The sequence below is a fragment of the Trachypithecus francoisi genome, unplaced genomic scaffold (assembly GCF_009764315.1).
Source record: "Trachypithecus francoisi isolate TF-2019V2 unplaced genomic scaffold, Tfra_2.0 Lachesis_group10, whole genome shotgun sequence".
NCBI classification, from domain to species: domain Eukaryota; kingdom Metazoa; phylum Chordata; class Mammalia; order Primates; family Cercopithecidae; genus Trachypithecus; species Trachypithecus francoisi.
In genome coordinates, this window is record NW_022681455.1 from 95,291,672 (window position 1) to 95,316,560 (window position 24,889).

General features: G+C 40.5%; 1 long non-coding RNA gene across 1 annotated transcript; it reads right to left on the bottom strand.

Moving 5' to 3' along the window:
- Positions 1 to 3,097: 3,097 nt before the first annotated feature.
- Positions 3,098 to 23,509, bottom strand: LOC117088765. Its single transcript, XR_004439312.1, has 3 exons — positions 23,358 to 23,509; positions 4,730 to 4,997; positions 3,098 to 3,457 (listed from the first exon to the last, which is right to left on the bottom strand). It is a non-coding gene; the product is annotated as an uncharacterized LOC117088765 (long non-coding RNA).
- Positions 23,510 to 24,889: the final 1,380 nt, after the last annotated feature.

Here is a 24,889-nt window from a genome sequence, read left to right on the forward strand (position 1 = left end):
AAACTGGATATATGGCTTTAAAGGACATGGATAGGAAGAAGTAAATTTTGTACCTCCAAAACAGAGATAATAAATAGCTATTAAATACAATAAGAATGATCTTGAGCACCTATAGAGGAAGATGTCTGTAATAAAATAAGTGAAAAGCCGGGCACAGTGGCTCAGGCCTGTAATCCCAGCATTTTGGGAGGCCAAGGCGGGCGGATCACAAGGTCAAGAGATCGAGACCATCCTGGCCAACATGGTGAAACTGCATCTCCACTAAAAACACAAAAATTAGCCAGGCGTGTTGGCGGGCACCTGTAGTCCCAGCTACTCGGGAGACTGAGGCAGGAGAATTGCTTGAACCCGTGCGGCAGAGGTTGCAGTGAGCTGAGATCGCGCCATTGCACTCCAGCCTGGGCAACAGAGTGAGACCCAGCTCAGAAAAAAAATAAAATAAACAAATAAAATAAAAAGTGAAAAAAAAAAGCAAGTCACAGACTTCTATGGAATAATACTAATATGCTATATGTAATATATACATATAATATACCCATATGTTCCTATGTATAATATGCACGGAACATGTTACAAAAGGACTCCTTCAAATTGTTAGCAAAAGTGACCACCAGGCAGGGAAGTAGGACAGGTGAGAGAGTCAAAGGGAGAGGGAGAGTTTATCAAATAAACTACATTTTTTTTTTTTTTTTTTTGAGATGGAGTTTTGCTCTTGTTGCCCAGGCTGGAATGCAGTGGTGCGATCTCGGCCCACTGCAACTTCCGCCTCCCAGGTTCAAACAATTGTCCTGCCTCAGCCTTCCACATAGCTAGGATTACAGGCACCTGCCACCATGCCTGGCTAATTTCTTGTATTTTTAGCAGAGACAGGGTTTCACCATCTTGGCCAGGCTTGTCTCAAACCCCTGACCTTAGGTGTTGCACCTGACTCAGCCTCCCAAAATGTTGGGATTACAAGAGTGAGCCCCACACCCAGCCTACATTCTTCTTCTCTATTTTTTCTTTTAATGTAAGCATGTATTGTTTTGTTTTTATTTTTTGAGATGGAGTCTCACTTTATTGCCCAGGCTGGAGTGCAGTGGTGCAATCTTGGCTCACTGTAACCTTTGCCCTCCAGGTTCAAGTGCTTCTGATGTCTCAGCTTCCCAAGTAGCTGGAATTACAGGTGCATGCCACCATGCCCAGCTAATTTTTGCATTTTTAGTAGAGACGGGGCTTTGCCATATTGGCCCAGCTGGTTTTGAACTCCTGACCTCAAGTGATCCACTGGCCTCAGCCTCCCAAAGTGCTGGGATTACAGGCGCGGGCCACGGCGCCCAGTCCATGTATTGCTTTGAAAAATACAAAAAATAAAATAGAAAAGAAATGATAAATAAATTCTCAAAAACTGATACAGGGACAATGGTAAGCAAAAGAAAATTATGAAATCAATGTATCCTATAACTTTTTTTTCCAAAAATTATAAAATGATTGGCAAAGGAATTAGTCCAGTCATGCTTCAAAGAATGTTAGTTTAGCTATGGGGTTTCTAATACTTTGAATGAGAGCTAAAAATGTCAAAGTCATACATCTTTCAAGGATAACAATTCTCTAATAGCCTTCATTAATTGCTTCCTTTGTACATAATATTTGTAAGTTTTACGTCTCCAGGAAAGTAATGTTTGCACATTCAAACCGTGTACCTTCAATATTACTTAGGTGACATAAACAAATTAAAATAAGGCCAATGTATACCAGTTGTGTTTATCAACCTGATCCCCTCTGAAAATGAGAAATGCAATCAAATACCCTTTAATACTATTTATTAGTGGAGTAATATAATACATTTTGACAAGTCGAACAGTTGTAACAGGAGGCCATTTAAGTCTCTACAGGGCCTGTTTAGAATGAAAACAGGAGTGAGAGACAGCTCTATAGCTGGGTTTTAAGAACAGTTCAGCCATCAGCTATATCCTAACCAAGTACTTTCATCCAGTTAATTTACGGAGTGAATCCCTCAGGGTCTCTAGCCGTCTACCCCTGCAGCTCATTAGAGCCCAATATCCAACTTTTCTCATTGTAGCACTGAAAGCATTTATGCTTAAAATGTAATTAAACTTAAAACAAACAAGATCTTTATCCCCTGACAGTCTCACTATTTTTAAATTGACAAAGGCATGAACTTATATAGGATTATTTAGCAAGCACTATACATTTCAGCCACTTATGGCAAGACATTTGCCCAACTGTTCATCCTGCATGCAATTAGAAATCTAAATACTTGGGTAACGGATTTCTATTGGGAATTAAACTTGCAGATCTCTTACAAACGAGTAATGTGGTAAGACTTGCTGTCCAATGAGGTGTCTTATTGAAATATCCCAGGCCATTTCACTTGTCACAGCTGTCGTTTCAGCCGCTTGCACTCACAGTGTATAGCTTTCATTACGAAAATAGAAATTTGTGTCCTAAGTGCTGTTACATTACTAATGCTAAATATTTAATTCCCTGGGGTTCCAATTATGGTTGAGCACTGGCAACACTGATTCTACTTTTTAATAACAACTGTAAAAGCAATTTGAGCATTTTTCAATTAATTAAATACATAGTGAACGAGTAACCTCTTGTCATTTTGCCCTCCAGGACCTGAGCTAATTGGTATAAAATAAAATGTTTTGAAAATTAACTGATATTCTGGTCTGCACACTGTTATACCATTAAATTACAGTTTGCGAAATGAAGTTTGTCTTCTAATAGTTACACTCAATAGAGTCTGCAGATGTGAGTAAGTACCTGCATTTTATGTACGTCACGGTGCCTCTAATTAGAGCCGAGTTGAAAGTCGAGTGTAGTTTCTCCAAACACCAATCAGTATCAATAATACTTTGCATTGTTCACAGATAAATGCAACATATTTCAACATAGGAAAGTTTCCCAGGTTTCATTACATGTTTTCACAATTTAGCTTAAATGTTTTGAAAGTTTGTTCACAGGAATTACTATTGTTAATTATATTCACATAGGAAAGTCCAAAAAAATTTTTATTTTTTTTTCACAAAAGAAAATGACAAATCGGATGCCTGGGAAAGCCCTTCCTTTTCAAACACTTTGTGGCAGTTTCTCGTTTCACCATAGAACAATGTCATAAATAAGCTCTAAATTGTTGTTTCAGCTGAAAAGGATGAATTATAAAAGCAGATGCCATTTTACTCACATTTTAAAATAAACCTTTTTCTGAAGTACAATGAAATCTGATTAAAGAGACCATCTCCTTGTAGAAAAACGTCTCTGACAGGTGTTCTTCCAGCCCAGAGTCTTGATTGGCCATAATCTAAAATCCATGCTCGGAAAGCGAATGCCTTTTCAGCAGCTGTCTGCCTAACAGAGATGATCCCCTAAACAGGTTTCACTGAATTAGGAATCTCAGCAGAAGCATTAGGGCTCATGGAGTAAGACACAGAAAGTGAAATTAATCACGCTGGGAGAGAGAGAAAAAATCATAGGGAAAATTTAATCACTTCCATACCCATCTTTAGGGTTAAAACTTTAATATTTCTAAGATTTTAGTAACATCTTTGAGAAACAAATTTTTAATTATAGGACTAACTGGATAGTACCAGTCGGTTAAATAATCAGCCTAAATTTCTGATTAAAAAAAAAAACTTAACTGGGTAAAGAGAATATTTTAGATTTCTGAGGTTGAGTTGACTTTTCTGGAAGTAATCTCCAGTGAATCAGCAAATACACACACCACATATAAATGAAAATAAAAATAAAAATTTATTTAAGGTTTATTTAAATATTAATCTATCTGGAAGGTAATATCTTAATAGACCTTTAAAAACAACAGCTTAATATATATTATAAAATAATTCTTAAAAGAATAAGCCATAGAATTTCTAAATGACATATTACATCCAGTTATACCAATTATTTTTGCCAAAGATCATTTTTTTTTTCCAGCCCAAAAAACGACTATATTTTAAAATCAAAAAGTCAAAACTGGCCAAGCATGGTGGCTCATGCCTCTAATCCCAACACTTTAGGAGGCCGAGGCGGGTGGATCATGAGGTTGGGAGTTCAAGACCAGCCTGGCCAATGTAGTAAAACCTCATCTCCACTAAAAATACAAAAATTAGCCGGGCATAGTGGTGCACACCTGCAATCCCAGCTACTTGGGAGGCTGAGGCAGGAGAATTGCTTGAACTGGGGAGGCAGAGGTTGCAGTGAGCCAAGATTGCACTACACTCTAGCCTGGGTGATAGAGCAAGACTCTATCTCAAAAAAAAAAAAAAAAAAAATCAAAATAAAGAAAACTTATGCTTTGAATACCAGTGGCACAGATATTTTTTATATTAAGAAATGGATCAGAATTTAACTGACTTCTAATATGTGGCCAAAACACAACTAAACAAAACAACACCCAGTTATCTAAAAACATGAGACAGTCATAATTAAAGTCACTATATTTAGTATCAGGGTCCCCAGTTATTGCACCAAGCTAACCAGTTGGAGTTGGTCATCAAATCCCAGTCTCCACCCATCTCCAGCTGCAGTAGCAGGATGACGACTAGCTGAAGATGATGAGACATTGACTCCCTCAGGATCACATGCCCATCAAGTTCCCCTCCTTGTGACCTGACACTCCATGTACTCACAGGGGTTGGCAGCCCCAATCTACACAGTCAGAACTCTCACCTATTATCCCACCAATACCAGTACATGAAGCCAGTGAGAAAGCTCCACCAACCTTGGAGGCAGAGGATCTGAGCTCAAACTTGAGAGTGCGAACAGTGGTGTGATCTAGGATGGGTCACTTCACACCTCTGCACCCCTGATCTCCTGGTTCTGACATGGGGGACAATGTAATCTCTGCATTGGTCTCAAGGTCCAGTGAGAAAAGATGAAGCTGCTGCAGAAGTTGTAAAGCAGCATGGAAATGTAAGATACCCAAGGCTTCCAGGCTAATGCTTACCTGCCATTTAGCAAAGCATTTCTCATGTTACTGTGCAAAGTACCTAAAGTAAAAAACATATGCAGTGAATCCATAATAATGTGCCTAACAAAAAGAAAAAGGTTAGAATCATTGTGGACTCTGCAATTTTCACTACAGATGCTGTTTTAGAATTACGGCTTTAGGCCGAGTGCAGTGGCTCATGCCTGTTAATCCCAGCACTTTGGGAGGCTGAGGCAGGCAGATCACTTGTGGTCAGGAGTTCAAGATCAGCCTGGCCAACATGGTGAAACCCTGTCTCTACTAAAAATACAAAAAATAGCCAGGCATGGTGGTATGCGCCTGTAATCCCAGCTACTTGGGAAGCTGATGCATGAGAATCACTTGAATCTGGGAGATGGAAGTTGCAGTGAGCTGAGATCGCACCATTGCGCCCCAGCCTGGGTGACAGAGCGAGACTCTGTCTCCAAAAAATAAAAAGTAAAAAATAAAAAATTAAGGCTTTAGCTTTAGTCCCAATAAATTATAAGTCAAAAGAAGATATATTTAGAGTTTATTTTTAAAAAAGGGTGGGGGGAGCAGTAGGATAAAGAAGAGAAGGGGAATTAACAGGATATTATCTCAATATAGGTGTCATTTAATAAACCATAAACTTAAAATGAGGCCTGTTTCAATTTTATTTTCTAAGGTGTATTCAGCTATTTCCCTTAGTTCCCAGACTCGAGGCCCGATGGCTCACCTATCCTGGTTAGAATCAGCCTCTGCAGAACTCTGTGAAGTGGAGAAGGATGTCAAATGAGGGGGTTAGAGCAGACGCCCCTCATTTTAACACCCAATTGGCTAAAATACACAGAGAAGTGAGAAAAGACTTGCTTCCAAGTTAATATACAACTGTGGCATCTGGCCCATTAGTGGGCTCTGGAAGCCCTTTTTCATGCTGGCTATCTTCTAATAAGCTCCACTACCTGGTCTCCCAGTCCACAGAAGCATAAAAGCAGCACTTTGAAGGGCAGGGCAAGGCCTGCAGGTAGAGCCTATGAGAAATACAGCTGACAGCAATTGAAGAAACAGAAAGCTTCCAAGAAACGCTAATGAGAGCTAAACAGAAAATAAAAAACCAAAACAACTAAAACAAGACAAAAGGGCCGAGTCCTTTCATGAGAACAGTCCAATTCTTACTGATGACGATGAGTTATTACCAAAGTTAAATGAGACTTGTTATGCTTTCAAGATGAGAGGGGAAAGTATAATCCATTTTAGAAAGATTTCCATCACAAATAGTTAATGTTAATTCTTAAAACTGGGCTATCTTGAATAACCCATTCCCTGAGGGTTTCAGATTAGCATCGTTTCACTGTAGTTAGATAGTTTTATGGTTAATGTACTGTGATATAAATAAATATTGCTTAGCCTAACTGTCTCCACTGAAAATATGTGTTCCATAAAACAACAAGTAAAATAGGTCAATAACCAACCCATAGTAAATAATTCAAGCATAAAAGTACATAACATTAGAATGAACTAAGATAAACCAGTCCTCTTCAAAATTGACAGTGTATTTATTCAAAATGGACTTTTAAAATGAAAAACTAAATATCTAAAGATAAATGGTGAGAAAAGAGGTATAAAATTATTAACTTACATGCACTACACTCCTATAAGAAGAGTCTATAGGAAAATAAATCAGTTTATGCATCCATGTGATGATGAAATCATATTCTATACCACTCTTATTCGGTTTTACAACATACAGTTATAGTAGGTGTTCAATAAATTGTTGAACGGAAATATAATTTACAAGGCATTCAGATGTCAGATAAAAAAGAGATGGGCGATAACAGGTATATCATCAATTTTTCTTGGGGGTATTTAGAGATGTGAAATATAAGGAAAGTGAAAGAGAGGAATTTGAAATTTTAGAGGAACTCAACCTGCTGAAAGCTATGATGCACACATTGATTTTGACTGCATCTGGGAGCAAAAGATGCTGGGTGAATAGTATCTGGCTCTGGTTAGGTTTCAGAATAGGAGACTAATCTGAAGACATTCAAAATGGCACCAGGAGATCAGAAGGATGAAGTCAGAGTCCCAGCCTCACAGCTCCCCAGGCACTAGCTTCACTCCTAGGCAGTCCCATTCAGCCAGGCTAACAAAAGATGTCCTGATTTGTGACTTTGAGGAAACAAGGTAGCGGTGACCTCCATGGAGCCCCTTGGGGGCAGAGGGAGGTGACAAAAGGTTCCCTATATTGTTAGCAAGCTTCCTTCACCTCCTTGCCTGGTGCAGGTTATGTCAGAGTTTTAGTGATTCCATTGTTTTAGATTTTAGTTTACATGACTCTTCGGGCATTTTGCAGAGTATATCACCATAGAAGTGGGCATGTTTGCCTTTAATGTTTAATGTCTATGGGCATAATTTATGCATTACTATACTGTCCACCACTCTATTAACTCAAATGTGTTAGTAACCTTTGTGTTTTTTCCCATAGGCTGTGAATTGTGGATGGCATAACCATATCAGGGACATGGGTATCCTCTCAGTCCCCAGCCTTACCCCAGTTTATTTTATTTATTTATTTATTTGGAGATGGAGTCTTGCTCTCTTGCCCAGTTTGGGCAAGATGCGCCCATTGGGCAATGGTGCGATCTTAGCTCACTGCAACCTCTGCCTCCCAGATTCAAGCAATTCTCCTGCCTCAGTCCCCCAGGTAGCTGGAATTTCACGTGCGTGACACCATACCAGGCTAATTTTTGTATTTTAATAGAGGCGGGGTTCTCCGTGTTGGCCAGACTGGTCTCAAACTCCCAAACTCAAGTGATCTGCCTGCCTTGGCCTCCCAAAATGCTGGGATTACAGATGTGAGCCACTGTGCCCAGCCTTATCCAAGTTTATGACCAGCTGAACTTTACTCTCCCAGTCCAAAATTCACACAGCCCACTGAAACATAGGGCACTCCTGACATTACCAAATTGCTTTATGGTGAGGTTTTAGAAGAACTTCATGTGTCTGTCTCATAAAGACCTGAGTAAAAAATTTACAAGCACTTACACAATGCTTAGAATGTGCACAGTGGCTCACTCCTGTAATCCAAGCACTTTGGGAGGTTGAGGTGGGCAGATTATCTGAGGTCAGGAGTTCGAGACCAGCCTGGCCAACAAGGTGAAATGCTGTCTCTACTAAAAATACAAAAAATTAGCCAGGCGTGGTGGCTGATGCCTGTAATCCCAGCTACTCCAGAGGCTAAGGCAGGAAAATCGCTTAAACCCTGGGTATGGAGGTTGCAGTGAGCCGAGAACTTGCCACTGTAGTCTGCTCCCCCCCAAAAAAAGTGGCATACATCTTCCACTCCACTAGTGAAGGACATTTCAGGGCTCTGCAATAAATTGGCAAGAGGGGGCAGATAATTCATTGTTTACAACATTTTGGGGGAGAACAGATCTGGGGATTTAGAAACCCCAAAGGCAATCCTAGTGAGGTCTTTGAAAGGCTGTTTAGAGACAGAGCAGAAGAAGGGGGATTCTTCTCTCTCCTTTAGAATAGGTGTCGGTCAGCTAAATCCAGTCTGCAGCCTGTTTTGTAAATGTCATTGGAACACTCTTGTACAAGTGTCATTGGAGCACAGTTACACCCTCTAGTCTATGGCTGCCTCTGCAATGCAGTGACAAAGTAACTGTGACAGAGATTGTCTGGGCCACAAAGCCAAAAATATTCACTCTATACCTCTTAATAGAAAAAGCTGGCCAATGCTTGCTTTAAAGTAACTCCCAGGCTGGACATGGTGGCTCATGCCTGTAATCCCAGCACTTTGGGAGGCCGAGGTGGATGGATCACTTGAGATCAGGAGTTTGAGACCAGCCTGGTCAACATGGCAAAACCCCATCTCTACTGAAAATATAAAAATTAGCCAGGCATGGTGGCTCGGGAGGGAGGCTGAGGCAGGAGAATCCCTTGAACCTGGGAGGTGGAGTTTACAGTGAGCTGAGATCGTGCCACTGGGCTCCAGCCTGGGCAACAGAGCAAGACTCTGTCTCAAAAATCAATCAATCAATCAATAAAATTAAATCTCTCTACCTGAGAAGGACAGGAACCCCAGCAAATCTGTTTCTGTCCTAGAAAGCACCTTCCCCAACCCAGCTTTAAATAGCTTCTTCCTTTTCGCCCCTCCCTACCCCCACCTCAGCCTTGAGACATCCAGATGCAGAGGTCTGTGTTATTTGGAGATCACAAAGGCCTAAAACACACCCCACTTGCCAGTTGTGAAACACCCAGTGAAGACTCAGAACCATCAAGTCATTAGAGGAGTGGTTGAATTTGAAAGTTCCCTTTTCAGCTCCACATTCCCTTTTCAGTGACAGGGCAAAAAAAAGGGGATCTTTTCTCTCCTTTAGAACAGGGCTTGGCAAACTAAATCTAGCCTACAGCCTGTTTTTGTAAACGCTACTGGAGCACTTGTTTATGGCCGCCTTTGCGTTGCAATGACAAAGTAGTTGCCACCTTGATGGCTCAACATTGATTGAACACCTGGTTCCTGCCCATGCATTTGACCTCAAGTGCAGGGAAGCCTCAAAGAGGACGATGTGAAAGGGTGTGTGGATTTCATCAGAATAGGATGAGACGAGGGAAGACCCTCCAAACGGAAGAGGCAGCAGACCCACAGGCATGGAGGGGGTCATGTATGTCATGGTCTACCCTAAGAAATGCAGCTGCTGGGAGAGAAGGGTGCATAGGCTGAAGAGATGGGAAACAAGGCTGGAATAGTCTGCCAGTCAGGCAGCGAAAGACCTTGTGAATGGCACTGTTGAGAAGTGGAGGGCAGGAGGATGTTTCTGTTTAATTTTAATTCTTATTGTGATTTTACTTTAAGTTCCAGGATATAAATGCAGAACATGCAGCTTTGTTACACAGGTATATGTGTGCCATGGTGGTTTGCTGCACTTATCAACCCATCATCTAGGTTTTAAGCCCCACATGCATTAGCAATTTGTCCTAACACTCTCCCTCCCCTTGCGCCTCATCCCCCAACAGGCTCTGGTGTGTGATGTTCCTCTCCCTGTGACAATGTGTTCGCATTGTTCACCTCCCATTTATGAGAACATGTGGTGTTTGGTTTTCTGTTCCCGTGTTAGTTTGCTGAGGACGATGGCTTCCAGATTCATCCATGTATGTCCCTGCAAAGGATATGATTTCATTCCTTTTTGTGACTGCATAGTATTCATTCCATGGTGTATATTATCACATTTTCTTTATCTAGTCTACCATTGATGGGTATTTGGGTTGGTTCCATGTCTTTGCTGTTGTAAATAGTGCTGCAGTAAACATACTGCATGTGTGCATGTGTCTTGATAGTAGAATGATATATAATCCTTTGGGTATATACCCAGTAATGGGATTGTTGGGTCAATGATATTTCTGGTTCTAGATGCTTGAGGAATCACCACGCTGTCTTCTACAATGGTTGAGCTTATTTACATTCCCACCAACAGTGTAAAAGTGTTCCTATTTCTCCACAGCCTCGTCAGCATCTATTGTTTCTTGACTTTTTAATAATTGCCATTCTGACTGGCAGTGTGGTTTTGATTTGCATTTCTCTAATGGTCAATGATGTTGAGCTTTCTTTCATATGTTTATTGGCTGCATAAATGTCTTCTTTTGAGAATGCTTTTTCATATCCTTTGCCCACTTTTTGATGGGATTGTTTGGTTTTTTTTTCTTGTAAATTCGTTTAAGTGCAGGAGGATGTTTCTAAAGGATTTAAACAGCAGGGCACGGTGGCTCCCACTTGTAATCCCAACATTTTGGGAGGCCAAGACGGGCAGAACACTTGAGGTCAGGAGTTTGAAATCAGTGTGACCAACATGGTGAAACCTCGTCTCTATCAAAAATACAAAAATTAGCCAGGCGTGGTAGTGCGCTCCTGTAATTCCAGCTACTTGGGAGGCTGAGGCAAGAGAATCGCTTGAATCCAGGAGGTGGAGGTTGCAGTGAACTGAGTTTGTGCCACTGCACTCCAGCCTTGGGGACACAGTGAGACTCTGTCTCAAAAAAATAAAATCCTGAAAAAGCATTTAAGCAAGGGCACAATGTGATCAGATCTCACTTTAGGAAGATGACTCTAACAGCAGGGGTCAGGTAGGTGGGGTACGGGAAATCTGTGCCCTCTCCTAGGCTGCTGGACCCTCCCCACCACATCTCCTCTGAAAACCACTTCCCTGTGCACCCCAGAGAATTCAACCTTTTCCCCCAGGATCTATGGGCACCTTCTAGACAACAGCAAAAACAGTATCGTTCTCACCCCAAATCATCATTTTCTGGACTGCCTCCCAGTCCCATGCTTCTCCTTCTATCAGCTGTTATTGTTGTTTTGTTTCTAATTTCCAATCTGCTAGAAAGGTAATTCTATGAAATACAAAATGGTACACTCAGGTACCGTGGCAATGTCAAATGCTATACAGGTCTCTAAATGCTTTCCCTCATTTTCTGCATTTGTCTTGCCACAGACTGATCAAAAATATTTGTGGAAGTTCAGTTTCCAGTTTGGCATTTAAAGCACGTGGAAGCTGCCCCTTCATCATGACAGGTGGAAAGCTGTGCAAATTGAAAACTCAGCAACCTGACTTGGGTCTGCAAGAGTGAGATCACAGAGCAAACTGCTGCTTCTGAAACTGGAGAGACAGACAGGTAGATATAGAAAACGACTTATCAGAGCAGAGACCTCTGTGGGGACCAAAACCGGGCAGGAAATCCTGAATTATAATTGACCAATTGCCAGAGACTGGTTGTGTACACATCTGACAGTTAACCCCCACCCCCAACCCCCAGTCATGGGGAGGTAGGGGCCATTTTGTGAGGTTTGCTTCTTAGAGCTCTACTGGGTTATTACAGTGAATATCAGAGAAAAACTTCCCCTCATGCTTCTAACGGGATGGGAGGGGGAAAGAAACCACTTGAAATACAATACAGCACTCTCTTCCATTGTGTTCTTTTTTTATATATATTATTTTCTTCGAGATGGAGCCTCGCTCTATCACCCAGGCTGGAGTGCAGTGGTATGATCTCAGTTCACTGCAACCTCCGCCTCCCGAGTTCAAGTGATTCTCCTGCCTCAAACTCATCATGCCTGGATAATTTTTGTATTTTTATTTTATTTTATTTTATTTTATTTTATTTTTTGAGACAGAGTCTCGCTCTGTCGCCCAGGCTGGAGTGCAGTGGCCAGATCTCAGCTCACTGCAAGCTCCATCTCCCGGGTTTACGCCATTCTCCTGCCTCAGCCTCCCGAGTAGCTGGGACTACAGGCGCCCGCCACCTCGCCCAGCTAGTTTTTTGTATTTTTTAGTAGAGACGAGGTTTCAGCGTGTTAGCCAGGATGGTCTTGATCTCCTGACCTCGTGATCCGCCCGTCTCGGCCTCCCAAAGTGCTGGGATTACAGGCTTGAGCCACCACGCCCGGCCAATTTTTGTATTTTTAGTAGAGACAGAGTTTTGCCATGTTGGCCAGGTGGGTCTTACATTCCTCACCTCAAGTTATCCAGCTGCCTCGGCCTCCCAAAGTGCTGGGATTACAGGTGTGAGCCACTGTGCCTGGCCCCCATCTGTTCTTTCTTTCTTTCTTTCTTTTTTTTTTTTGAGGTGGAGTCTTGCTCTGTTGCCCAAGCTAGAGTGCATTGGTGTGATCTTGGCTCACTGCAACCTCTGCCTCCTGGTTTCGAGTGATTCTCCTGCCTCAGCCTCCCGAGTAGCTGGGATTACAGGCATCCGCCACCACACCCAGTTAATTTTTATATTTTTAGTAGAGACAGAGTTTCACCATCTTGGACAGGCTGGTCTTGAACTCCTGACTTCCCGATCCACCAACCTCAGCTTCCCAAAGTGCTGGGATTACAGGCGTGAGCCACCGTACTCGTCCCTCATCTGTCCTTAACAAGATCTGCTATTTGACTATAGCCTAACTTGATGGGGTTTTATCAGAGCCCAGGTGTCATGGGGGAAGTGAAATACTCAATTTCAGCCCCCTCTATACTTCCATGTGGTAGAAGACAAATACCCTACTCCAGCCCTCTCCAGCCATCCTGTCCCTCCTAAGCAGGGGAAACTGAGAAACGCATGTGAAGTTCATAGTCCAGAGGCATCAATTCACTAAAAGACGAAGACCTAATCACAGGACTATAGAATGTTTCCCCTCTCCCCACACCTACCGTGAGATTACTAAAGGCCTATTTACGACAAGTCTTTTTGCCCAGTACATCATGCCCAGCTATCAGGAAAAAAATTACAAGGCATACTGAAGGGCAAAAAACACAGTTTGAAGACACAGAACTAGCATCAGAACCAGATCGAAACATAGCAAGGATGTTGGAATTACCAGACTGGGAATAAAACAATTATTTAAACAACTTTTTTTTTTAGACTGAACTGTGTCTCTAAGTGATGTTTATTACCCTGTCTTTCCCAAGATCAAACATATTGCTAATGGTTAATTTCAGAAAAGTAAATTGAGCCGTGCCTGAAATTGAACAAGTGATGCTACAGTTCAAGTCAAAATCAAAGTCAGACTTTGTTAAACTGAATTCAAGCATTAGGTTGGGCAAAAGTAATTGTGGTTTTTTCCATTCCTTTTTTTTTTAATTACTATTTTTATTTTAAGTTCCAGTACATGTGCAGGATGTGCAGGTTTGTTACTTGGACAAATGTGTGCCATAGTGGTTTGCTGCATCTATCAACCCATCACCTAGGTATTAAGCCCAGCATGCATTAGCTATTTTTCCTAATGGTCTCCCTTCCCTCACCCTATGCACCAACAGGCCCCAGTGTGTGTTGCTCCCCTCCCCGTGTCCATGTAAAACAACTATAATTGTTATAGTTGAAATGTTTTTGTCCACTCTAAAACTCTTGTATTGAAAACTTAATCCTTGATGCAATGATACTGATAGGTGGGTCTAATGGAAGGTTTTTAGGTCATGAGGGCCCTGCCCTTATGAATGGATTAATGCGAGTATCAAAAAGGTTTGCAAGAGTAGGGTCTCTCTTTTTCACTCTTCTGGTATGTGAGAATACAACTTTCATTTTCACTTGTTCTTCTGCCTTCTGCCATGGGAGGACACAGCAAGAAGGCACCAGATACCGGATACTAACAACTTGATCTTGGACTTCTCAACCTCCAGAGTTGTGAGAAATAAATTTCGGTTCTGTATAAATTATCTCATCTGTGGTATTCTGTTATAGCAGCACAAATGAACCAAGATAATGATAAAGATACTAATGACTCTAAGGAATAAAGTAGAGGGCATGCGAGGACAGATGGGAAATATAAGCTGAGACATGGAAATTCAAAAAAAGAATTAAAAAAACTAGAGATAAAAAAACAATGTTAAGAGAAATGAAGAATACTTTTGATGGGCTAATTAGTAGACTGAGGCAAGAATCTCTGAGCTTGGCAATATCTCAGTAGAAACTACCAAGACTAAAAAGTAAAGAGAAAAGTAACTGAAAAGGAAAAAGAGAACAGAATATCCAAGAACTATGGGACAACTACAAAAGGTGTAATCAGATGTGATGAGAATACTAAAAGGAGCATAAACAGCGAAAGGGCACATAAAAAATACTTGAAGCCATAATGACTGGGAATTTCCCCCCACTTAATGTTATACACCAAACCACAGATCCAAGAAGCTCAGAGAACATCAAGCAGGATTGATGCAAAAAAAAAAAAAAAAAAAAAAAAAAACCAAACAAACAAAAAACTACTCCTAAGCATATCATATTAAAACTATAGAAAATCAAAGATAAAGAAACAATTTTGAAGGAAGTCAGATGAAAAAACACCTTACCTATAGAGGAGTTCATTACATCTGAACTTCTCCTCAGAAACCATGCAAACAAGAAGAGAGTAGTCTGAAATACTGAAAGTGTTGAGAGAAAAACAAAACAAAACAAAATCATCAACTTAGAATTCTATGCCCTGTAAAATTATCCTTTAAAAATAAAGGAGAAATAAAGACTTTCTCAGACAAAAATTGAGGGAAAGGGTTGTAAATAGATCTGCCTTGCAAGAAATGTTTAAAAAGATTATTTAGAAAGAAGAAAACATATATAGGCCAGAAACTTGGATCTACATCAAGAAAAAAAGATCATCAGAGAAGGAATAAATTAAGAAAAAATAAAAATTTTTATTTTTCTTATTTTTCATTAATCCAACAGATAATGTTTTATTCAAAATAATACTAGCGACAACAGCATTTGATTATATATACATGAATATGTTTATGTATAAGTAAAATGAATGACAACAATGTGATATTAGGCATAGGAAGGAGGAATTAGAATTATTTTATTATGAAAAGGTAATCATGTTACCTATGAAGCCGTATCATATTATTTGAAAGAAGACTTGGATTGGCTGTAAATGCATATGACAAACTCTAGAGCAACCACTGAAAAAAGTAAAAAAGAGGAAATATAACTCATACGTTAAGAAAGGAGAGAAATATTGTTAAATGCTTAATTAAAACCATAAAAGGCAGAAAAGGAGAAGACAAAAATAGAAACAAAGAACAAGAATAACAAATATACAATAGGAACAACCATGATATATGTTAATCCAGCTATATAAATAATCATTTTAAATGTCAGGGGTCTAAATGTACCATTGAAAAGAGGTTGTGTATGAGCCTGACAACAGAGTGTCAAAAACATATGAGGCAAAACCTGATAGAACTGCAAGGAGAAGTAGATGAATCCACTATTAGGGTTGGAGACCTTAACACTTCTTTATCAGAAATGGATAGATTCAGCAGGCAGGAAATCAGTAAGGACAAAGTCGAACTCAAGAAAACCATCAATCAACTTGATATAATACATCTATAGACTATTTCATCCAACAGCAGCAGACTACACATTCTTCACAAACTCACATGGAACATTCATCAAGATAGAACATATTCTGGGACATAAAAAACACCTTAACAAATTTAACAGAGTACAAATCATACAATATATGCTCTCAAAACACAATGGAATTAAACTAGAAATTAACAGAAAGATTAACTGCAAAATCCCCAAATAATCTGGAGATTAAATAATACATTTCTAGATAACATAGTAGTCAAATAAGAAATCTCAAGAGAAATTTCAAAATATTTTAAAATAAATAAAACTGAAACTGCAGTTTATTACAGGTTACAGAAAAACCAGTGCTTAAAGGAAAATTTATAGCATTGAATGCATATGTTAGAAAAGAAAAAATAATCTAAAATCAACAACCTAAATTTCTACCTTAGGAAACTAGAAAAAGAAGAAAAAAAAAGAAATCCAAAGTAAGCAGAAGAAAAAAAATAAAACAAAAAGTGGTACAAATTATAGCAAGGTAGCCTGCTATATACAAGGTTCATATGCAAAAGTCAATAGCTTTACCATATACTAGCAAGAAACAAGTGTAATTTGAAAATGAAAACACAGTACCATTTACCTTAGCACCACTACAAATAAAATAATTTTAAATATAATGAAATATGTGCAAGGTCTATAGGAAGAAAACTATACAATTGATAAAAGAAATCAGAGAACTACATAAATGAAGAGATATTCCATGTTCATGGATAGAAGGACTCAATGTGGTTAAGATGTCTGTTCTTCCCATCTTGTTCTAGAAATTCAACACAATCTCAATCAAAATCCCATCAAGTTATTTTGTGGATATCACCAAACTGATTCTAAATTTTATATGGATAGGCAAAAGACCCAGAATAGCCAACAGATATGATATGATATGAAATGATAAACAAGAATAAAGTTGAAGTTCTGACAATACCAACTTCAAGACTTGCTTTAAAGGTATGGTAATAAAGATAGTGTGATATTGGTGAAAGAGTAAACAAATAGATTGATGGAATAAAATAGAAGCCCAAAAATAGACTCACAAAAATATAGTCAACTGATCATAGACAAAGAAGCAAAGGCAATACAATGGAGGAAAGACAGTCTTTTCAACAAATGATGCTAGAACAACTGAACATCTGCATTCAAAAAAAAATGAATCTAGACAAAGACTTTAAACTCTTCACAAAAATTTACTTGTTTGGACAAAGGGAGGCAAGATGGCGCAGTTCCGGGTTCTTCACTGTCAACTTTCCCGCGCCCGGGAGAACCATGGGTCGACTGCGCAGGCGCAACCCGACCTCCGACGGAGAGAAACCGGAACCTGCCTAGCCACGCCTACCGCCCCGCCCCTGACCCGCCTATGTCCCGCCCACTGCCCTCCCACTCCTGGGCCCAGGACATAAAAGCCGCTGGGCGCGGGGGGGGGGGGGGCACGCGGCGCGAACTTCCTCGGCCCCTCCTCCTGCATGGGACCCAGGAACCTCGCCGGAGAGCGCTGGAGCGGGCTTCCTTGGCCCCTGCTCCTGTGCGGACCTGGGAACCTCGACCGAGAAGGCCGGAGCGACTTCGTCGGCCTCCACCGCCGGAGGCTGGTGAACCTCGCCCCTCCCTCACATTTGGTTTGTAAATAAAGGTTTTTTTTGCCTTGCCTACTTGCCTTTTCTCTGGCATTTGGTCTGGGGGTCACATTAAAGCCAATCATTACTCAATTAGATCGCAAAACTAAATGTAAAACACAAAACAATAAAATTCCTAGAAGATAACATAGGAGAAAAATCTAGATGACCTTCGGTTTGGTGCTGACTTTTTACACACAACACCAAAGGCATGATCCATGAAAGAAAGAACTGACAAGCTAAACTTTATTAAAATTAGAAATTTCTGCTTTGTGAAAGACACTGTTAAGAGAATAAAAAGACAAGCCAGGGACTGAGAGAAAATATTTGGAAAAGATATATCTGATAAAGGACTTTGTGTATACAAAATACACAAAGAACGCTTAAACTTAAAAATAAGAAAACAAGCAACCTGATTTTAAAAATGGGCCAAGTTGTGTATGGTGGCTCATGCTTGTAATCCCAGCAGTTTGGGAGGCTGAGGCAGGAGGATTACTTGAAGTCAGGTGTTCGAGACCAGCCTGGGAACATGGGGAAACCCCATCTCTACAAACAAATTTAAAAAATTTGACCAGGCATGGTGGTGTGTGCCTATGGTCTTAGCTACTCTGGAGGCTGAGGAAACGGGTTGCCTGAGCCTGGGAGGTAGAAGCAGTGACTGTACCACTGCACTTTTAGCTTTGGTGACAGAGTGAGACCCTGTCTCAAAGAAAAGGGGGGGTGCTAAATGCCTTAACAGACATCTCACCAAAGAAGACATATAGATGGAAAATCATCCCACAAATATATGGTCAACTGATCTTTGACAAGGTTGCCAAGTATACGCAATAGGGAAAAGGCAGTGTCTTCAACAAATGTATTGGGAAAACTGGATATCCACACGCAATAGAATGAAACTGGACCTTTATACCATAAACAAAAATTAATTGAAATTGATTAAAGACTTAAATATAAGACCTAAAAATGTAAAACTCCTAGAAGAAAACATAGTAGAAAAGTATCAAGACATTAGTCTTGGCAATGACTTCATGGATATAACACCAAAAGCACAGGCAGCAAAAGCAAAAATAGACAAGTGGGAGTCCATCAACCCAAGAAGTTTTTCCACAGCAAAGGAAACAATCAAAAGAGTAAAAAAGCAACCAAAGGAATGGGAGGGAATATTTGCAAACCATATGTCAGATAAGAAGTTAATTTCAGAAATTAAAGATTCTTACTTAACTTCAGAAATTAAATTATCCAGGTGTGGTGGCACGCACCTGTGGTCCCAGCTACTCAGGAGGCTGAGGCAGAGGATTGCTTGAGTCTGGAAAGTAGAGGCTGCAGTAACCAGTGATCACACCACTGCACTCCAGCTTTGGTGACAGAGTGAGACCTTCTCTCAAAAAAAAAAAAAAGAAAAGAAAAGAAAAAAAAGGGGGCTAAATGCCTTAACAGACATCTCACCAAAGAAGATGGATGGAAAATCATCCCACACGTATATGGTCAATTTTTTTTTTTTGAAACAGTCATGCTCTGTTGCCTAGACTGGAGTGCCGTGTCATGAACTCAGCGCACTGCAACCTCCGCCTCCCAGGTTCAAGCAATTCTTCTGCCTCAGCCTCTTCAGTAGCTGGGACCACAGGCATGCAGCACCACACCCAGCTAATTTTTTTGTATTTTTAGTAGAGATGGGGTTTCACCATTTTGGTCAAGCTGGTCTTGAACTCCTGACCTCAAGTGATCCTCCCACCTCAGCCTCCCAAATTGCTGGGATTACAGGCATGAGCCACCATGCCCAGCCTATATGGTAATATTTAATTTCAGAAATTAAATAAACTCCTGTAACTCAATAGCAAAAACACTAATAATCCAACTTAAAAATGGGCAGACGTTTCTTCAAAGAAGACAAAAATGGCCAACATGTATATGAAAAATTGAAAAATACTCAGCATCACACTAATCATCAGAGAAGTGCAAGCCAAAACCATGAGATACTATCTCACACCTGTTTAGATAATGGCTATTATCAGAAAAAAATAAAAAGCATGTTGGCAAGAATGTGGATAAATGGGAAACCTTGTACTATTGATGAGAATGCAAAATGATGCAGTCACTATGGAAAACATTATACAAATTCCTCAGAAAATTAAAAATAAAAATATTATATGATGCAGCAATCCAATCCAAAACCATTGAAATCAGGATCTCCAACAGATATTAGCACTCCAATGCTCATTGCAGCACTACTCACAGTAGTCAAGATGTGGCAACAACCTGATGTCCTTTGGCAGATGAATGGATTTTTTAAAAGGTGGCATATACATACAGTGGGATATTATTTATCCTCAAAAAAGAAGGACATTCTGACACATGCTGCAACATGGATGACCCTTGAGGACATTATGCTAAGTGAAATAAGCCAGCCACGGAAAGACAAATACTACATGACTCCACTTATATGAGGTACCCAGAATAGTAAACTCATCAAATCAGAGAGCAGAATTATGCTTGCCAGGGAATCGGGATGGGGGAATGGGAAGCTGCTAATCATCACACATAAAGAAAGTCTCAATTATGCAAGATGTGGATCTAGAGATCTGATGTACAGCATTGTCTCTATAGTTAACACAACAGAGTGTACAATAACTACATTGTACACTTAAACATTTGTTAAGAGGTTAGATCTTATATTAAGTATTTCTTATCAAAATTCTTCAGAAAAGAAGAACTACAAATGGCAAATAGGCATATAATGCTCCCCATTACATGTCTTTAGGGAAATGCAAATAAAAATGAGAGGCCACTACACACTTATTAAAATAGCCAAAAGCCAGAACACTGACAACACCAAATGCTGACAAGGATGTGGAGAAACAGTAACTCTCATTCACTGCTGCTGGAAATGCAAAATGGTCCAGTCACTATGAAAGTATGGCAGCTTCTAACAAACCTAAGCATAATTTTAACATTTGACCTAGCAGTCACTTTCTTCGGTATTTACCCAAAGGAGGTGAAAATTTATGTCACCACAAGAACCTGCACACAGATGTTTACAATAGCTTCATTCATAATTGCCAGAACATCGAGGCAACCATGTTCTTTAGTAGGTGAATGGATAAAAAACTGTGGTATATCCAGATGATGGAATACTATTCAGTGCTAAAAAGAAATGAGTTATGAAGTCATGAAAAGCTATGGAGGTAACAAATACATATTACTAAGTGAAAGAAGCCAGTGTTAAAAGGCTACATACTACATGATTCCAATTATATGCAATTCTTGGAAAGGCAAAACTATGGATATACTGAAAAGATCAGTTGTTGCCAGGGGTTAGGGAGAGCGAGGCATGAACAGGCAGAACACAGAAGATTTTAGGGAGGTGAACTGATTCTATATGATACTATAGTGGTAGAAACATGTCATTATACCTTTGTCCAAACCCATAGAACGTACAACACGAAGAGTGAACCCTAATGTAGACTATAGACTTTGGGTGATAACGATGTGTTAATGTAGGTTCAGCAATTGTAACAAATGCACCATTCTGGTGTGGGATGTCAATGAGAGAAGCTGTGCATGTGTAGGGGTAGCAGGCATGTGGGAAACTTCTGTACCTTCTGTTCAATTTTACCATGAACCAAAAACTGCTCTAAAAATTAAGCCTATTTTTTTTTTTTTAAATATATGCGGGCTGTCAGTCCATGGAGCACACTTGGAGTCGCACTGTGGACTGTGGCCTTTCTAGTGGTGGAGACGATTCCTCAACCCTGGGTCCCCAGCCCTTTGTTCAAGTATCTCTGATGGTGGAACAGATCCAGGTGTGAGCTTTGAGGGGGCTAGAGGGCAGAATTGACCTAATCTGATGGGGAGGAACACGAACTGATTGGGTAACTGGGGAAAGAGTGATGCCATGACCCAAGACATAATAAGGAGGAGGGTATGGAGAGAGACAGGCTTGGGGAAGAGGAGCCAGACGAGGAGCAATGAGGAGCTGTCCCAGTAGACAACTGAGCTCCCCATATTCAGGCTTGGGCCAAGGAGAGCACTGAGGTGGAAGGTAGAGCTCCAGAGAGCAGCTACCTTTGAGGGATACACAAATGAGGTGGCCAGCAAAAGCAACACAGGCAGGGGCCAAGGAGGAACCAAGCAATGAGGGACACTGTTCGCTGCACAGAGAGAACAAGCAGGATGAGGAATGAAAACCATCAGATTTGGCAACTAGGCCTTCTAAGAAAACTAAGAAAACCAGGCTGGGCGTGGTGGCCCACACCAATAATCTTAGCACCCTGGAAGGCCAAGGCAGGCTGATCACTTGAGGTCAGGAGTTCGACACCAGCCTGACCAACATGGCAAAACCCCATCTCTACTAAAAATATCAAAACTAGCAGGACGTGGTGGTGGGTGCCTATAATCCCACCTACTTGGGAAGCTGAGGCAGGAGAATTGCTTGAACCCAGGAGGCAGAGGTTAAAGTGAGCTGAGATCATGCCATTGCATTCTAGCCTGGGTGAGAGAGTGAGGCTCTGTCTGAAAAAAAAAAAAAAAAGACAGAAAGAAAGACAAAGAAAGAAAGAAAGAGAAAGAAAGAAAGAGAAGAAAGAAAGAAGAAAGAAAGAAAGAAAGAAGAAAGAAAGAAGAAAGAAAGAGAAAGAGGAAGGAAAGGAAGGAAAGGAAGGAAAGAAAGAAAGGAAAGAGAAAGAAAGAAAGAAAGGGGGAAAGAAAACCAGATGGCATGGGGCTGCATGAGAAATGAGAGCGGGAAAGCCAACAGAAAGACACCTTTCTATCGAGTTTTTTCTAAAAGCTCAGTTAAGGATGCAAATGCTCCCAGTGGAGCACAGAAAGAGAGTAGGTCTAGAAGGATGTTTTAGAATGGAAGTAAGGAAAAGAAATTAAGTGAAGAGGGAGAATTTTAAGATATAGAAAGAGGTAAGATACCAGAGGAAAATGGAAAAGAGAAAGCAAGTGATTAGCTAGATAGTAGAAAGGCTATCATTCAGGGAGGCCGAGGCAGGTGGATCACATGAGGTCAGGAGTTCAAGACCAGCCTGACCAACATGGTGAAACCCCATCCCTACTAAAAATACAAAATTAGCCAGGCATGGTGGCACATGCCTGTCATCACAGCTACTTGGGAGGCTGAGGCAGGAGAATTGCTTGAACCCAGGAGGCGGAGGTTGCAGTGAGCATAGATCATGCCATTGCACTCCAACCTGGGCAACAAAAGCGAGACTCTGTCTCAAAAAAATAAAAAAATAGAAAAAAAAATTACAGAAATAACGTAATTGTGCTTTGCTGAAAAAATTATCCCATTTGGTTTTACAATTAAGTCTGCATTACTTCAGCTTCTCAGTGGGTTTCAAGGTTTTCAAAATGAAAATGTCAAGGAAGTACCAGTTTCCAACTTCCTTCTAAAACCTGTCTATTCAATCTCTATTTTTTGTGTGTGCTCATCTTTTTGAGCAAATTAGGGATAACCCCTTATTTCTTAGCCACTCAGGAATAAACAGGAGCTACAATCCATATCTGGTCCTGTTTCTGCTCTGAGGAACAATTCCACCAGCCCCAACACAACAGGCAAAAAATCAAGGCAGTACTGAATCTTTCTTTCCTTTTTCCATCTCGGAATACGGTAGTGGCTTCTGGAGGTATACATGCTCACTCTTGCAGGATTTAAGAGTTGTAAGTCGTCCTCACAATGTATGTTAATTATATTAAGCAGATGCAGACAGGAAGATCATATCAGGGTTTATAATCCACAGTGGGGTTATAAACTCTGTGAAGGAAGGACTATGGCTACCGTGGTCTCCACTTACGGCCAACGCTGTCCCAGTACCCAGTACCTAGTAGGTGCTGAATGAGTATAGTCATGTGCCACATAGCAACATTTTGGTCAATAGTGAACTGCATATGTGATCCCACAAGATTATAATACCATATTTTTACTGTACCTTTTCTATATTTAGACATGTTTAGAGACACAAATATCATTGTGTTACAACTGCCTACAGTATTCAGTACAGTAAGACACTGTACAGCTGTGTTGGCTAGGAGTGATAGGTTACAGCATACATTCGAGGTGTGTAGTAGGCTATGCCATCCAGGTGTGTGTAAGTGCACTCTATGATGTTCATGCAACAATGAAATCACCTAACAAAGCACTTCTCAGAACTATCCCCATCGTGAAGCAGTGCATGACTGTATTTGTAGAATGTCTATTTGAAGTAATAAGACACAGGTAACATTACATGAAAACCTGAAGATACTAATCATTTGAGCATATGTTGTAACCAACCTCATCAAATTTCTAAAAACAAAAATATTCTTAAATGCTTTTTGTCCCTGAAATGTTTCACTCCTCTCCATCTACTAATTGCTATGCACAATAGAAATTTACTACATTTAATTCATTGAAATGCTTACGGGACAACTAGAGCTAGGAACATTCTTTCTCTTTCCTTCTTTCCTATACTCCCAAACCCCATCTTTTTCAAAACATTGCCCAATAATATTGAACAGTTTGCCTCACAACTGGCTTTACACAGGACCATGACAGTTGTATTACACAAAAACAAAACAAAAAATAAATAAAAATAATGAAAGGAGACACATTTCTTGAGAAATTTGCTCTTTAAGAGGAAAAAAGATGCAACAATATAAAAGAATAGATTCCAAACACTTAGGTATTTCGGTCGCGCCTCAAAACCAACTGCTGGACCCACACTGAACATGGATCTTTTTCCCTCTAGACCTAATTCTCCTGGGTCCCAACTCAAAACATCCCCATCCCACCACAACCTAATTGTTTAAGCACTCTAGATGCCATTGATATGCTTTTCCTCTGCCCTCACATGGAATCAGTCATCAAGTCCATTTATTTCTAGCATCTGAGCATCTCCCATCAATTCACAGATCTCTCTCCTTCCCCTGGCCACTCTTAGTTCAGGCCAACAACTACTTGCAGAAACTTAACTGATCTCTCAATATCCAATCTTGCTGGCCTCTAATGCATGTCCCATGCTACCACCAAAGTGATATATTTAAAATGCAGAACTGGTCAGGTAAATGCTTAAAACCTTAAGGGGCACCCCTGTTTGCACGATGAAATGCAAGTTTGTTGGCCAGGCATATAAAAGCCCTTCACAGCCTTGCCCCTGCCTGTGCCCGCTCTCTTCCCTCTCTCCCATCTCTGCATACATCCCTCGTAATCCTCTACACTGAACTATTCCAAGGTTCTCCATTGTCATTGGTCTTTGTTCCCCTTGCCTGGAACCCTGTTCCTGCCAGGGCTCAACCCCAATGCTCTCTCCTCTAGGCAGCCTTCCTTTACTTTGCCCACACTCCATCAGATTTAATTAGTGACTGGGCCTATGTACTCCCATGATCCCTGGCGTTCCCCCTTATCATGCTGTGCTGAGATGATCTGTTTATGGCTTCATCTCTACAATAGGCGATAAGCTTCAAGTTCTGCCAGGGTAAAGAC